Genomic DNA, 17,594 nt, shown 5'->3' on the forward strand with positions numbered 1-17,594 from the left:
AAATGTAGCAGCAGTAAAAGACTTTGTATTTCTAGGTGCGAAGATTACTGTGGATGCTGACTGCAGTCAGGAAATCAGAAGACGCTTAATCCTTGGGAGAAGAGCAATGACAAATCTTGATAAAATAGTTAAGAGCAGAGACATCACACTGACAACAAAGGCCCGCATAGTTAAAGCAATGGTGTTCCCCGTAGTAACATATGGCTGCGAGAGCTGGACCATAAGGAAGGCTGAGAGAAGGAAGATCGATGCTTTTGAACTGTGGTGTTGGAGGAAAATCCTGAGAGTGCCTTGGACTGCAAGAAGATCAAACCAGTCCATCCTCCAGGAAATTAAGCCAGACTGCTCACTTGAGGGAATGATATTAAAAGCAAAACTGAAATACTTTGGCCACATAATGAGAAGACAGGACACCCTGGAGAAGGTGCTGATGCTAGGGAGAGTGGAAGGCAAAAGGAAGAGGGGCCGACCAAGGGCAAGATGGATGGATGATATTCTAGAGGTGATGGACCCGTCCCTGGGGGAGCTGGGGGTGTTGATGACTGACAGGAAGCTCTGGCGTGGGCTGGTCCATGAAGTCATGAAGAGTCGGAAGTGACTAAACAAATAAACAACAACAATGTCATGATATCCAGAACACCTTGAACCACTTCCAGTTCAGAGACTTTACTTCTGGAAATCACCAAATCACCCCAGAATGGCATGGTTGACAAATTTTACACATCTCAATACCTTTCTACCATACTTTGTATACTGTAAAATTTCTTGGTCCATTTTATGATTTGTAAACATTGTACTAAGGGACATAGCTCCATGTATTTGCTGTAGGTTTTTGCCATTTACTATATATATTTTATAGCTTGCAATTGTTCGCACCTTTTACCTTGTCAAATAAAACTATAGTGATGTTTGACACATTAATTTTGTGATCTATATTCTTCTTTGCGTCCTGAAATCTGTCTAATGTTCATTACAAATAATTTATGTTCTCATCCATTTTTGTATTGTCTGCTTATAGAAGTACATGCGTATTCATGTCCCCAACCAAGATACCTATATCACCACAAACTTTCTTTATACAATTGTTCAGAAATACATTAAACAACCGATGGGACAACCCAGTCTTTGTCTAACTCCCTTCTCAATGCTGACCTATTGGTTAAACCTTCCATTTATTCTCATAAATGTTTTACAAATTACTTCTGTCATATAGTCTAGCACTCTTATTGCATTCAGCAGCACTTTGAAAGGACTGATAGGTATTCTTTAATCTTTATAGAGAGATACTATATATGCAGGATAATTTCTGGATATATATATCCAAAATTATATACAAATACATATACCCATATAAAATTATCCAGAATGTACAGTATAAGGGTACCTCAGATCTATGCTGGCAATGTGGACAACATGAAGGCTTGTTTTATCACATGGTGGACTTGCAAAAAAGCCAGGAAATTTTGGGTTCAAATGCACAGAGCAATACAGAGAAATTTAAAGATCAACATTCCACTGAATCCAGAACTTTTCTTGCTGGAACTAATGGATAGACTGTCAGAAAAAAGCTATGGAACATTGTTTTTGTATATTATAACTGCTGCGAGACTATTATATGCACAAAGATGAAAAAACTCTGAAATACTACAATGGAGGAATGGTTGGCAAAGATGATAGAATTAGCAGAGATGGCAAAATTGACTTGTATGATTTAGGGAAAGAACAATAACCTCATTTATTAGTGACTGGAAATCCCCTATGGACTTTTTGCTGAAGAAAGAAAAAAATGAAATTGTGTTTTACAGGTTTGATGAGTAGAAAGGGTAGACTATGGAAAGAAGGAACTTATGATGTAATCTTAGAGAGAGAGGGCAAAATATAAATGCATGTATAACCACTGTTAAGATCAGAAGCCGCTTCTTTATAATCTCTTTCCTTCTCTTTTTTCCTATTTTCTTCCTTATTATTTTCTTTCTTATCTATTCACTATTTTTCTTCATTTTCTTTATTTCTTCTCTAAAATTTGTATTGTTTTTATCTTGTTAAAGTTTTCTTTAACAAAAATTATATATATAAAAAAGGAGAGATACAATATATCCAGAAAAGTGTATGTAGCCAAATCACAGACTGGAAAGAAAAACAGATTGATATAAAACACAAATAGACATAAAAAAGAGCCACAGCACTAAGAATAGCATATAAAGAAATAATCAAGATTCAAGCCAAGACTTGTGAAGAATGCCCGGGGTCTTTAAAATAATTTATTCATGATGCCATTCAGTACAGATTGCTTTGGTGCAAATAAATTTAAATGATTTAAGCCAAGAATTAAGAAGAGGCCTCCTTAATGAATCTAGGTTGTTTTTTTCTTCTATACTAAGGGAATTTCAAAAAACAAGCCTAATCAGGATTGAAATTGACCAAAAAGTGCTATGTAGGGTTTGCTGTATCCATTACTATATTCTCTTGATATACAGCCTAGATCACAGTATAGACCATAACAAATTGTTTGAAGCCTCTGAGGAAAGTTATTACTAAGCTAATAATATAAGGAAAGGCTGATGAAAAAGAAATATTTAGTGTACATAAAAATCAAATTAAAGAATACTCAATAAACATTTTCAAATTCTTGATTTGTTTCCCCTCAAATCTGGCTAAAAGGTTTAGAAAACTGCTAAAATTTGCAGTTTTGTTGCTAAAAAGAAATAAGGAATTCTACCACCACGCACAGCAAATGGCATGAACACTGCCTTCAATTCTTTTCCCCACAGAACACTCGACATTATGGTTTTTTGAGAATGCTGTCACAACATTCTCAGCACCTCATCAGACAAATTTACTAGAGAAGGGAGGTGATGGCTGTGAAAAAAGGGGTGTGTGCCTGTGTGGTATGTAATAAAGCAGTTGGCATTTATTATTGCCCTGTAAAAAAAGGGAAAGGATCCAGTGCTACTGGGTGAGTGTGGGAGAAGAACAACAGATTGATCATAAAATGAGATCGTTTCCCACTGGGCCTGAAAGTTAAAAACACCTCTTCAAATATCCCCTTGTGCTGGGAGAAGACAAGAAATATACTTACCAGGCTGAAATCAATATTTCTGTATGTCAGTGTAGTTTAATAGCTCTTATATCCAAGCTGCTCAAAGAAATGGCTAGTAAATGTCATCTACTTTTAGACCTCTCAGCCTCCCAGCCACTGCTTAATCAACTGCAACCATAGATTATTGCTTCATATTTTTATCCAGCTCCAGCATCGTCCCTCTCATTTATACCTCCTACAATACAGCCAGCAGTGTTTATTGCTTTTCTGCTAAGGAGCTTTAACCCCTACCGACCATGGCAGTAATTTCCAAACGCTGAGTTGAAACGGGACTGCTGCCATGCCATGCCAAATAAAATAATTCATCATTTAATGGTCAGACGAGTCTAAAGTACATGTGCAGCAACGAGTCTGCTCATTCTTCCTTGGATGATTTACTGCCTTAGTTTCATCTCTCTCCAAGCAGCCTCTGATGAGTCATTCTAACATGCTTTGGTGTCCAAAAGAGGCAGTTGTGTGGGCCATTCATTCAGTCTCCCATGTGAGATTCCTTTCCTGTCCTTACAGGAGATACACTCAGAACAAGGACCCCCTTCTGAAATATATGGCAGAAGCTCCTGTCCAGCTCATAACTTTTACGTGTTCTAAAAGTAATCCCTGCCAGGAATGAGAAGGGCAGAGCAGGGCTGCCTGGTTCGATTACTTTTGTGCATCTCCCTTTTCTTTTTTAGAAAAAAGGATGCAAGAATGGTCACATGCAAGTTCTGTTCTTTAAGAACGTCATTTAAAACAAATACAATTGGAATGGAATGATGGAACTCAACAGTGGCAGGAGAGAAAAAGATTTCCTTCAAATTCAGAGCAGGACGCTTGTTCCCTTATGGGGAGGAAATGGACAATTAACTTCACATAGGAGCTACTAGAACCACTAGAAGCAATGAAAGTCACCCAATCATTGTTGTGTCAAAATAACAGTAATGAGGACAGGCTTTATATCCCTTCATAGATAACTGATGGATTCTATGAAGACCCCTTAAGTGGGAAGATAGCTTTTGTAAAGTCAGGGGTTCTGGACAGAGTGAGCCCTATTACAACTTTCAGTTTTGATTCCACGTTCAAGTTGTTCTATAAATTTGATCGTATTTAGAATGGCTTCCTAATGGATTTTAATGATATTCTGAAGGCAGAGTGCTGGCATTTCCTGATATGGCTTTAAAAAAGGCTCTTTGGGGAATTAGTATGTTTTTCTTGGCTGCTTAAATTCAGCGAAAGACAGTTGCAGGAGATGGAAACCAACGTTGCACATGCTTTTGTAAAAGACCTATTGACATGTCATTGAAAAATTCAGCAAGTATAGATTTCCCCAATGCACTTGGAGTGATGAGAGAAGGTTCACTTGTCTGTGTATGAGACATGTGTAAGTGTCAAAGACTTGTTCAGTGCAAAAAAGAAGCAAGAGGACTTCATTGCTCCTATTGCAGAAAAGCAGCAAATAGCAAGTGGCAACTGGCCATCTGTACCCCATGAGATTTCTAGGGCGATAAGGAAATATACAAGTTTGGAGCTGGGGAATGGCTTGATTAATAGTTCAAAAACATTGACTTTAGAGTTAGAAGAAAGCTATTTCCCCTCTGGTGGCAGCTACATTAATTTGGATATCTGACAGTTGAAAATATATTAAATAATGTATAGTTTTCATATTAGAATATCCTAAATTAGTTTTAACTCAGATTTCCTTTATGCAGGAAACCCCCTTGTCTCTGGCACTGACTTCTAGACTCATGACATTGACTGATGAACCACACTGATATTCCTTGGAGCTTGAGAATTCACGTTCCAGTTATTTTATGTTATTTTATGGGGAAAAAAATAATTGCAACACTCAGCGTTGAACACGAGGGGGCAATGTTATCCTAGGAATTATCATTTTAACATGATTGCCACTTGCTCAGGAACTGCTAAGAAAACAGTGATCTTTTGGGAAGGAAAGGATACATAACTGTCATTGTGATGCAGATCAATAGAAAAAGACTGTTATGCTATGAAGTGAGTAGTCCGAGATTTCACTGTTAGCAGAGACGTGGCTTCTTCCAGGAGGCAGTCACTACAGTATACTCTTTGCTCTGTGTAGTCTTTGCATTTATTCAAAATATACGGATCGTGCATAGGCAGATGCATAGTATGCTCCAATATACAGACAATGCTTACACATCCCACATTGCATCTCTATCTAGAAATGAGCTCTCCCAAATACTTACATAGATGAGATTTTTTTTTCTCCATCTCTCTGACTCATAACCCTAGTCAATGCTTTGCTTTATGGACACCTACCAGTAGCTTTAAGACTTGGTTCAAGCATATGGCTATGCCAGAAGGTGGTTTGTTTGGTTTTAGCTTTGCATGTTGTTTGAACACAAATTTGGAGGTTTGTAAACCATTTCTCAAGCAACAAGTGAATACAGTTACAATCTTGCTGAGACTGGCGGAGTGGGAGCATTAACATCAGCTGTGATGCCATAATGACATCCAAATAATGACACATGTGTCATCATGAAAATAACATTATGATGTTATTATGTCAAAACTTGGTATCAAGTCAAATGGTGATAAACCTCCTGTTGCATTTGGAGACCCTCCTCCTACTTCAAAATTTTGCCCAGCCTAGCATGACTGTTGGATAAAAATGGATTTCAACAGTTAAGAAACAGTCACAACTAAGCAGACCCACCTCCACCACTACTGCAGTCACTATCATCATTAAGGCCAGTGTATGAAATTACCTAAATGCACCAACAAGCTTTTGTTTCTTTAACAAAGAAGGATCTTGTTGTCAACTTTGCATGGGCTATTAAATCTATTCCCAACAGAATTCCTCTGTGAATAAAAGGAGCTTCTTTGTGTTTCAAATATAAGGAATTGAAAAGATCAAAATACTACACTGCATGAAGACAGCAAAATGCTAGTGGTTAATAAAGAAAAGGCACAGCTATTCAACTCTTATTTTTCCTTAGTCTTCTGCAAGAAGAGAGTATGTGTTCCACCAGGTAATCATGAAAAGCATGAATGGGCAAGATTGAACTTGAAATTGATATGGCCCAATTAGGGAAGAAGTGTCAGTTATTCCTGATTTTCTGTTAAACTGGAGAACATATTTGTGGCAATTTATCCCATTTGGTGATGACATCATCATACAAATGATGCAAAATATGGCCTTTGCATCATTTGAAGTAGTTTAGGAACCATCATTATACAAATAATAAACACTGATGCAGATGAGGAACATTGGTGCAACAAAATGGCTCATTGCATATGAAGTCATTTGTATCAAGGTTTGAAAATCAAGATTTTAATGTATCAACTTTGAAAAATCCTTAAGAATGGAAGAAGTGCCAAATGACCTGTCTACCCTTTGAGGTAGGCCAGCTCAGGAAACAGAAGTTTGACTGGAAGTATACTTCATTGATATAGGTTATAGTAATACAATCTCACAGTGGATCTGACTATAACCTGTACAACAATGGCACCCAAACCAAATTCAGCATCTTTAAGTCTTCTGAATAGCGGATTGTGGGTAGAATGGAAATGAAAATTGTGAACTACAGTATATGTGTACACAGTAACAAATGTTTTTCAGGCATCTGCTGTCTCTTCAAAGCCCATGGTTAAAATTAAGGACTGAATCATATCAATTCTCCTATTAAAAGGGCATGCCAAAATCCTTGTCATAAGCATATAATCAGTAATCCCATGACAATTGCATACTAAATGACCATGGAGCAACATCCAGAACATGTTTTAAATCATACGTTTATTATGTTTTTATTTTTGTATGCCCATGAGGTGCCACATGAAGGCTGTTTGGAGGTGCCCCCTGTTGTACAAACATAAACAAAAGAACATCTTTGTTGGATGAGACCAAAGGCTTGTGTCATCCTAAGACCAGCTACATGCCTCAGGCAAACTCACAAGCAGATCCCTCTGCTATTCTGGAAGATTTGTTCCAACCAATTGTGTCTCCATTCCAAGCTGCTACAGTTGTCACTGTAACCTGCAAGCTAAATGTTGCCTATTTTATGTGTCCATATATTCTGCATTTGCCCCTGTAATGCAGTGCCAAGAAGGCTTGAGGAATGCAAGGGGTGGAGGCCCAGGGAAGGCAGGCTTACATTCCCCCTGCCTATTAAATCTTTGTACACCTACCTCTCCCACTGTGATTAAAGACAAGTCGGAGCTGTCTAAACATCTCCTAAATCATGCCAGTGGTGGGAGGTGATTTATGCTGAGCTGAGCGGTTTCATTAAATTCCACCCAATTTCCCTGTTCCTGCAGGTGAATTGCTAGTCTGTATCTCCCTGCGCATCCATCAGCACAGCAAGCCTGGCACTGCCTGCATTCTCCCTGCCAGGCAGGGGCTGTAGGTCTGCCTGCAGAATGTGTGTGTTGCCCTCCGATTATTCTTTTCATCTATGTTATCCTGGGAATTCAACCTAACCACACCGTAGCTGAGTGCTGCGAAGTATCAGAACATATCTCGTTCAAAGGAATGTCTCAGCTGTTTCTTCAAAGGCCTCATTATAGAGGCATCTGGGGTTAAGAGACCAGAAGAGAAATACTTTACCTAGGTCTTCCTGCTCTCGGACGCTCACAAGAAATTCCCTGTGTGGAAGAAACTGAAGCAGAAGTAAGAGAACCAGTCTGGTGTGGTGGTGCAGGTGTTCATCTAGGACTGGGGAGACCCAAGTCCACCCTCAGTCAGGGTAATTCACTGACTGACTTTGGGCCAGTCACTCTGTTTCAGACCAACCTACAGGTATCTTCTTTTTTCTTGTGTTTCACACTCCCTTAGCTTTTTTTCTTTCTGTAGTTTTTTTTAAATTTTTTGTAGTTTTTATCTTTGTTTCAGACTTAATAAAATTCTTTATTAAAAAAAACCACACACCTTTCTGCCTTAGTTGGCCTTGCAAGAAAACTTGGAAGAAAGGTATACAGTGTAAAAAACAATTCAGGGTATTCCCGTGAAAACAGACACAGACACACACAAACATATATATGTCTCTGTGTGTGTATGTGTGTGAGAGAGGTGAATCAAAGTTAAAACAGAAGAATCAGCAGGTAAGCAAAAACAAATAAAATAAATAATAACTAGAGCAGCTATTTTGTTAAAATATAATACCAAAGCTGATCCACCTAAGCAGCTTCCAACTTGGATTTCTAAATGTAAGCCTCTCCTAGGGAGAGGAATTTCATAAGAAAGATATAAATACAGAAGGGGGTCTGCTCCTTGGTATCAAAAATTGAGCAACTGCAGCTTTGAAGCTGGACTTATTTAGCCAAACTATGTGATAAGTCTGATAATCACATGAATTTACTCATGCACCCACCCTGTGAACTGATGTGTGGGAGCATGATGGATACAGGTCATGGGCAAGAGGAGGCAGCCATAGAATTTAGCTCCATCTACTCTTATCCTGCCAAGAGTCTACGCCCCCAAAGAGTTCCACCAATGGAGTGTGGACCTCAACAGTAAAACAGCAGCACAAGCGCACACGGTACGTTCTCTAATGTAGGGCTACAGAGTTCCGTAACTGCCAGGGGCTTTGGACTCGAACTCCAATCAGCTCCACCCAATAGGGGCATTGCAAGGGATTATAGAACTGGTAGATCAGATCTGGAAGGATTCAGGTTGCCTATCTATGCTGTGGTAGAACAGGCTGAACCTGTAAAGTAGAAGGCTGGAGGGTGCAAATTACCTCCCAGAAACTCGCTAAGTCTTTACAGCCTGGCCCATATTTTGCTTTGGGGGTAACAGCTAGGTAATTCCCATTGCTATCACTTATTTTTCAGGGGGCACCTCACCTGGTGTCTTCCCCATACCCCTAGTGTGTGTGAGAGGTGGGGCTTTCGTGCCCTGTGCTGTCTTTCAGGTGATTAAAAGGGGAAAAAAGGGGGAAAAAGAATAGTTTCTATAACGCAAGCTCTTGGCCACATAGCTAAGATGTGTATGTCTGGAAGATTTCAACCCTGCTTTGGGATATAGATCCATCTCGCAAGAAATAAAATATAACTCCCTTTTTAACTTTAAACCTTAACATGTATTATTCAGCATGTTAAAAAAAAGGAATTACAGAGCTGCTTAATAGCTGCTATACCGATAATTCACAAGAGCATTCAAGAGAAATGTTATTTATTTATTTATTTATTTATTTATTTGACCAACTTGTGTGCCCCCTTCAATTACAGAAATAACTTAAATACAAAAGGTATGCTCCAAGTATAGTGATGCACTTTAATATACAGAGTACCAGAAGATGATAATAAAGCTATTATCTTCCTGCCCAGCTAGGGCAGAACAGAATGCTTGGCTAAAGACTGCACTTAATTTTCCTGATTTGTACAGAGAAATAAGAATGTTAGACATGACTTAGCAGCACACAGAAAAAGAAATCTAACACAAATGCTGGAGAGAACTTATGCCTCTTTCTGTTTTTTTCTGATACGAAGACCCCCTGCTTCATTTTACTGTATTTCCCCTTTCCCTGAGAATTCCAGATATAATCTGAGGCTCAGTAGAACAACATTAGTCCCTTTTTCTCTCAAACTCAGTCCAGCATCTTCTCCTACAATTCTACCTTTGCTTTAAAAGAGACTGAATCTTTTGAATCTCTAGCAGAGGGAGGAGTTCAACTGTTCAAGTTGACAGGGGACACCATTGCTCTGGACGTGTCTTGGGGGTGTCTGAGAGGCACGGGGGTACATTCATAACAGTAATAATAAAAAACAAACAAACAATGTTTGTTCATACATTCTTGTACAAACTTGTGCATTCTGAGGATTGCAGTCCCAATCTCTCTGATTTAAATCATCTTCCTACAAGAACCACCCCAATCAAGGGGAGTTCTTCAATTCCCTTGTGATATTTACCAGAGGGAGGAGTTCAACTCTGCTCAAGCTGACAGGGGACACCATTGACAGGGGAGTTCTTCAATTCCCTTGTGATATTTACCTGCTGGCAATCCATAATGTAATCTTATTTTGGTCAGCTGCTCACTCCAAACTCAAGCAGTAAGTAACTTCTGCTTCTTCTGATCCATATTGTTAATGGTAGGAGTGGTGAACCCTAGAATAGCAGATCCTTCCTCTAGAGTGGCCAAGTAGACTCATCCTTCATGAGTCTTTCTCTGAGACCCAGAGAGACCTAGACTACTTCCAGCTCTTGAGGGCCCTTGCCACAACAAAAATGACGTTTAATCAAAAATGCCAGTTCCTAAATCAAAGGCCCCTTTGAGCTTGAGGTTCAGGCCAAATGATCCTTCTTCCCCCAGGGCTAGATAATCTGGTCCTCTGTAGATGTTTTAAGCTCCTTCTCTGTTGCTATGGGAGTGAAGGTATAATACCTGGGAACAGACTGCTGTCCCTACTGATCAACCTTCCCTCTGATCGGCCTGGTTTAGAAATCCCCAGTGGGCTGGCCAGGGCCTGTCCTGGACTACAGCTGGTGTGAGTTGTATCTGGGTTGGCTGAAAGCTACTTCTGAAGAACTGGGATTCGATGATCATTGGTTTTACAAATGGGCTGTGTCCTGTGCTTGTGGCAAGTATAAATTTCAACCCAGCTGTCCAAGAAAGAGTACCAGCTGTGGCTTATTTATGGGACTGGCCTTTCAAAATCAGAGTAGAATTTTATGTTTCTGCTTAACAATTGTGCAAGTATCCTTGTCACCACTCACACATTTGTTAATTTATTTATTTAACTTTATTGGCTGCCCAACTCCAGTGGACTCTGGGCCATGTATTATGTATCAACCTATCTGCATAAAGCACTTTCCAACTAAACACATCCTATTCCTTTTTTTTTAATAGCAGAACCCTGAAAGAATCAAAGATAAATGTCAACTTACTTATTTACTTACTTGCTTTATTTGTTTTGGGTAAAATGCATCTTGTGGCTTTCTAGATTGATAGATTTTTTTCCCTCTATTTTTCCACAAAGTACATTCACTCCAATGATCAAAAGGATGAGTGACAGTTTGCAATGGGAAAGAAATTCCCTGCTGCTCTATGTGTAGCTGAGAGCAGAAGGCAGTTCTGCAAGCTCCTCTTGAAACTCATCCAAATTCTTAGGCTATTTTTCCATTAGATGCTGTCCATTCATGCAGAGCTCCAGCATCTCCATGCAATGGAGTACCTGCAACAAAACATGAAAAGACTGACCAGGGACTCACCTGACTCTATGACAGCTACAGGGAGAAAGGGGGCTTATGTGAGCTGGAGATGTCAGAGGAATAGGAAGAAAAGGAAAGGTGCTGCTTTTCTGGATGTGGTTCAAAAGCAAATGCTGCTACGTGTTGCCCCACTGAATGCCTTAAGAATCAAGAATACTGAGATTTGGTTGGTGCTGCTACTCATCTGAAGTTGGGTCCAGCAATCTTGGACTCGGCTCACTTGCTTAAGTCATCTGGACATGTCTTCTTCCTGGCAGTCCACCCCAGGTGGGTACACTGTTCTCTGAGAGATAAGGAGAAGCTCAGGTTGAGCTGGTTGCCCTTGCTAATGGGCAGCATTAGGTAAGGCATTAAATTAGATGGCCTTTTGTTTCTTACCATTCCTATGTTAATGGTATTATTTGTGCTATTGTCTCTCAAATCCACATAATATTAAAAAAATAAAGTGCCTATTATAGAGTTCTTGGTGCTCTCTGAGCTACAGGTACTCTCTTCTGTAAGTACCTGCTATATCTGAACTGCAGCCAAGTATCAAAGTTTCCTATATATCTTGGATGCCATCTTGTGGTCATCCCTACTTTTGCAGCTCAGATATGATAGGCCTACCTACTGTATCTGTATTATACAATCACAGCACATACCACTGAAGGTTTTCCAACTTGTGTGCTATGGAAATGGGGTGGGTGGAGAGACTTGTGTGGTCTGGTCTTCCACATTTTACAAAAGCATCCTTTTGATGACATTAAGGTCTGAAACCAGAAAAAAAAAGAACATGTGGCACAGCACTGAGAGGGAAAACCGGCTAAAAATAGGATCCAGAACTTCAGAACTGAATATAAACTGACCGTAATGTGCTCTTTTCATTTATCAGCAAAGATAATCATCCTGAAGGACAACTGGCTAGCTTTAACTCCTCTTATAGTGTAGAAAACAGTGTAAATATAATGGATTCATATTTCTTTTTCCTTCAGAAAGGGGAAGAAAGGAGAAAAACAGAAATGAAAGAAAGAAGATTACTGAAATGTTATGGGGGACGCGGTGGCGCTGCGGGTTAAACCGCTGAGCTGTCGATCGGAAGGTCGGCGGTTCGAAACCGCGCGGCGGGGTGAGCTCCCGTTGCTCGTCCCAGCTTCTGCACACCAAGCAGTTCGAAAACATGCAAATGTGAGTAGATTAATTGGTACCGCTTCGGCGGGAAGGTAACGGCGTTCCGTGAGTCATGCTGGCCACATGACCCGGAAGTGTCCTATGGACAACGCCGGCTCCAAGGCTTTGAAACGGAGATGAGCACCGCCCCCTAGAGTCGGACACGACTGGACTTTACGTCAAGGGAAACCTTTACCTTTATGGCTCAACAAGGCTGGGTAACTTAATTTGTGGAAACTTGGGAAAAAAGAAAAGTTGGTTTTACACTTCCTCCTCTTCCTGCCAGAAACTTCAACCGTAATCCTACTGAATTTGCCTTTGCCTGCAAAATCGATAGCACTGAAAGTGATGATTTGGAGATCATCAGTCCTGTCTGCCTTCTAACTGCCAGCCTTCCTTCAATGGTTGGGTTCACACACTTGGTTTGATTAAACATGGTTACTTAATCAACAACAGTTGAGTGGGTTCCAACATCATGCTAACCAAAAGCAGGCAAACACATGATAACTTAACTCAAGGGTTCTCAAACTTTGTGGCAGCATATTGTTGAGGCATCCACAGAAAACCACAATAGACCAATTTGACAACACACATGTAATGATGTGACCAGGCAAATGCGGTAGTAATGTACTTGTATCAGGATGTCTTACACAATGATATAAGTCATAGCATTTGGATGATTATGTCATGCATGGGCCACCATTTGCCCCCTTTTCCCTGCTGGGGACGCCCTTGCTCTAAAAAAGATAAACTTGTGTGACCTCCCTCTGGAATAAAATGAATGATTTAATTGGGTTTTGGGTTGTGCAAAAAAAATTAATAATTTAATGTTGATCACAGGTATCCACAGGTGTTCTCAAGTAACTCAACTGCCTGCTTTAGACTTAGGCAGGCAAAAAGTGGAGCAGTACCCAGAGCGACTTTTGACAGCCCTCTCAGTCTACACATGCCTGATCAGGTTTATAAGACACATTGACTACCCTTAGTTGCTCATATCCTGACCCCCAGTTTGAGAACCCCTGGCTTAAAACGATATATGAATCCAGCCATTGTGCTGCATTACTGATCTGTCCTTTCTCCACTTTACCTGAACCTATGAGATATCCAGTTAGCCAAAAAAAAAAAAAAAGAACTTAAAGCATTGTCTAAAATATAAATCTCATTAACTTTAGGCTGCCTTTATCTAGGATAACAATCTGCCTATTGAAACTCAGGGCAAACTACTTTGAAACTTACAAACAGGCACACTAGAGGTTATTCAAATTACTTTGGCTGGGGGGATTCCAAGCCCCGGTAGAGAGAATGACAGTCATTTGGTGTGGTTGGCATCTGCTCAGACAATTTGGTCCATTTTTTTCCCCCCAACTACAAAATAAAATTAAATTCCACAGCACAGACATCTCACAGATTCTTTAAGAAATACTGCTAGCTGTTTTAAATGGCTAAGCCCCTTTCTATGAACCACAGGCCTGCTAGCTTTACCAAAATACACATAACAAGTCAGCACTTGGGTGCTGGCGTTCATGAGTGCCAAGACTGCTGGTGGGATGGCAGACTGGCATTGGCTGAGAAAGGCCCTTAATTGTCAGGAGTTAGAGCTGCAGCTGAAATCTGATGCCATCTTCATTTGTTTACTTCACTTCTGCTATTTAAATCCATTTACAGCTAATTTTTCTGGGTGTTCTCCCCCCCCCCACTTTCTGCTTCCTTTTCTGCCAGCAACTGGGTGGTATTGCACACCTACTGTTTGTTTTGGCAGTTTTTCCCTTATCCCTTTGTTTTGCCAAAGCTAGACTGGATAGCCTAACAAGAAGGCAAACCAGATGGAAAACTTTCCAGCCATGGAGGTATAGAAGAAGAGGGATTGTGTGCTAAATGAAGCTGGCAGGGCCAGAGGTAAAACAAACACAGCAGTGGGAAGGTGGATGTGCTTGATTTACAGACCCATCACTCTGGTTTCCATCTTCACATCCATCAGCAAAGCTGTTTCCCAAATACTATGAAGTTGGGAACTTGTAACTCTGACCTATTGTTTCCCTACCCTTTCTTATCCACTCAGTTCATCTACCCTTTGTTCCCAAACGCTTTCATGGGAGGAAGACATCTGGTCTCTTCCCCTTGAAACATCTCTGCTATACTTTTCCATCTTGAATGGAACACATTTCTGCTCTGGTGATCCTTTGGGGAACCTGTTACATGCAACACACAGCCATTCATAAAACTCTTGTACATCATGGGAAAGCTAAAGTGGAAGAAACCAAAAGGTCAACAGAAGTTCCAGCTGATGAACAACATAATAAGTAATCTATTAAGATTTGCAGGGTTTTGTTTATTTTTAATCTCAAATAAATCTAATCGGTATTAATAAAAGAGTCTAGAAAGCAGCTAATGGGGGAAATCTCAACCTGACATACACATACACACATGCCATATAGTGCTTCCTTTTGTTTAACTCCCTTGGGCAAGACATTCATTGTCTGAAAGAAGCCCTCATATTTCTAGCTCTAAAATGTTCCATGAAGTAATATTATGTAGAATAAGGTAGAAATCAGTAGAACTCCATTTTTATTATGAACTTTCTCACAATACCTGTCAACAAGAAAAATAACATCTTGCACAATGTCTATATGCGTATGAAATAAGTTGCCAGCAGCAACTCTAGTTCTGTAATTCCCCCAGCTCTATGATAGGGGTAAATACATGTAATATGTTGCTTGTGTGAGTTAATATAGATATCACTTGTGTGCCCCCAGGGGATAAAACAATCCCTGTGACCCTACCGTGGGAGTAAAATAATTTCTACTCTCTATTTGATCAATGAAAGAATGAAATTATCCTTTCTATTTGATTCTTCAGTTCCATCTCTGGATGATAAAATGGCTGTACTGTTCTGGAATGACTGCACTCTCCTGGTGACTGTACTGTATGGTTTTTAATTGTTTTAATTTCGTTTTAATTGTTTGTGTGGTTGCTTTATTTTGAGGGGATTTTGGTACTGCTCATGTTTTAATTGTAAGCCACCCAGAGTCATGAATGTGAGATGGGTGGCTATATAAATTGAAGAGAGAGAGAGAGAGAGAGAGAGAGAGAGAGAGAGAGAGAGAGAGAGAGAGAGAGAGAGAGAGAGAGAGAGAGAGATAAATAACAAGAATGCTTCTCAGTTTCAGAAGTAGTAATTACTGGGATTAAAGCAAAGGATGAATACTAGTAGAGTGGCTGTCGTTTAAGTTCCCTTGTGCATGTATGGTTCTAGGACAAGGGAGATGCAGGGCTTGAAATGCTTTTGCATACCCAAAGGCCCCAGTCTAACCCGTGCTGTTATGCGGAACACATTCAGCTGAGCAGTTCCACTTTCACTTCAGATCAACATGTGGGGAGTCTGAGGTTAACACACACCTCCTGGTATCCTCTCCATATTTCTTAGATTTAATGTCTGAGGTATATTGGAGGGAAGCCCTGAGAGAGAGCCCTACATCAAATGGAAAAGCTGTATAGCAGGAATTTGTGTGCAGTTCAGAAGATTCTGCACCATGAGGCCACCCCTCTCTCAGGCTTCCTTCTGATTTTCAGCACCTAGACTGAAGGCTGTACTGCAAATTCAGCCATCCAAATATCCCAGCAGTGGACCCTCTTTCTTCTTACTGAGTGTTTCTCAACCTTGGGCACTGGAAGATGTGTGGACTTTGACTTCATGCTGGCTGGGAAATTCTGGGCGTTGAAGTCCACACATCTTCCAGTGTCCAAGGTTGAGAAACACTTTTCTTACCCTTATCCATGTTAAATGGGTATTTTCCAGAGGCTTATGAAGAGTTCTCTTTTTTTTGCAGATCTCGCTTCATCACAGCTTGCCATGTAGACAAATGTGGGCTAACCTAGTTGCCCTAAATCAGGGTACACCTGGCCCCTGAAAGCTTTAGGTAGCACCCTGAGCCTCTCCAAAGATTGCCATCAAATTTTAATTCTGAATGGAACAAAAAAGGAGAAAGTATTAAATAAATGGGAATCAAACCTATTGACAACAGTACACTAATTTCATGAAATCAGAGTTAGTTTTTGTCTTTACCTCACCTACTACTTTTTGAAGCATGGTCTCTGACACTCCTTCAAAGGGCAGATACAGCCTGCAGCTCAGAAAAAACTATATCCCATACTGCAGATGTGCTAAGCTGCTGCAGATGTGCTTTGACAAATACCCACAATAATCTTAAAGTGTCCTGCTTTCTTATGGACCTTCTGAGTAGCTTCTTAAGGAGTAAAAATTAACCAGAGGCAAAATTTTAGTTCCACTAACAACAAAACAAGCATTTTACTGGTTGGATTTTTGCCTCTCATGAGACTATGGAAAGTGCTTTTCAAAAGCAGATGACCTGACCAAAAAACCCCCAAACCCACAGGGAGATCTGCTTTTCTTTAGAAAGTTGTGGACCGAGATTCCAACATTAGGAAAATGAAGGACACTCTCAGGAAGGAACCCAAGAGCCCTGACCGGCTGGCATAATTTGTGCATTTTTCTGGGCTGACTTAAGCAGTTCTGGCGTGACTATCCTCCACCTGGCTCCTGCCATTGCTCCAAATCCCTCTTTCTTTAATGAACTATACATTCCCTCACTAATCTTGCAAAAGTAGAGGGTGGGGGGAGTTATATAAAGACCTGCCTATCGAAGGGTTCTGGGACGTGTATTTTATTAAACATTAACTTGCCCTCTTAAAAGAAGTGCTGAGTCTCCGAATCATTCTGACACAGCGGAAAAAAATAAACAATAGCTTCATTCTGTGGCCTCCCTCTTTTTTTATTTTTTAAATCACTTCTGACATTTTTGGATTCCTCCTTTTCTTTTGGCTCCCACAAGGGAAGCAATACGCCAGGCCACGGTAGTAACAGAACAAGCCTACTGTCCGCAGCCCTTGGAAAAGAATCCATCCTCGGAAATGTTGCATTTGTGGGAGTTCGTTTGGGCCAGGTGGATGTGGGAGGCAGAGAGGGCTTGGGGAAGGGTGCAGTTATTGGGCGCATTATTTGAGCACTGACGTCACCCAGAAATATCAACACCGGAATTTATTCAGCTCTAAATGTTAGCACCTTAAAATTACACAGGCTACAACACTTAGAAAGAGAAGGAGAAGGATAAAGTCCTCTAGAGAGGTTCTGGTGAAGCCTGCCAACGCTTGGCGGCAAAAGATGTTCGT

The sequence above is a fragment of the Candoia aspera genome, chromosome 2, assembly GCF_035149785.1.
Source record: "Candoia aspera isolate rCanAsp1 chromosome 2, rCanAsp1.hap2, whole genome shotgun sequence".
Taxonomy (NCBI): Eukaryota; Metazoa; Chordata; class Lepidosauria; order Squamata; family Boidae; genus Candoia; species Candoia aspera.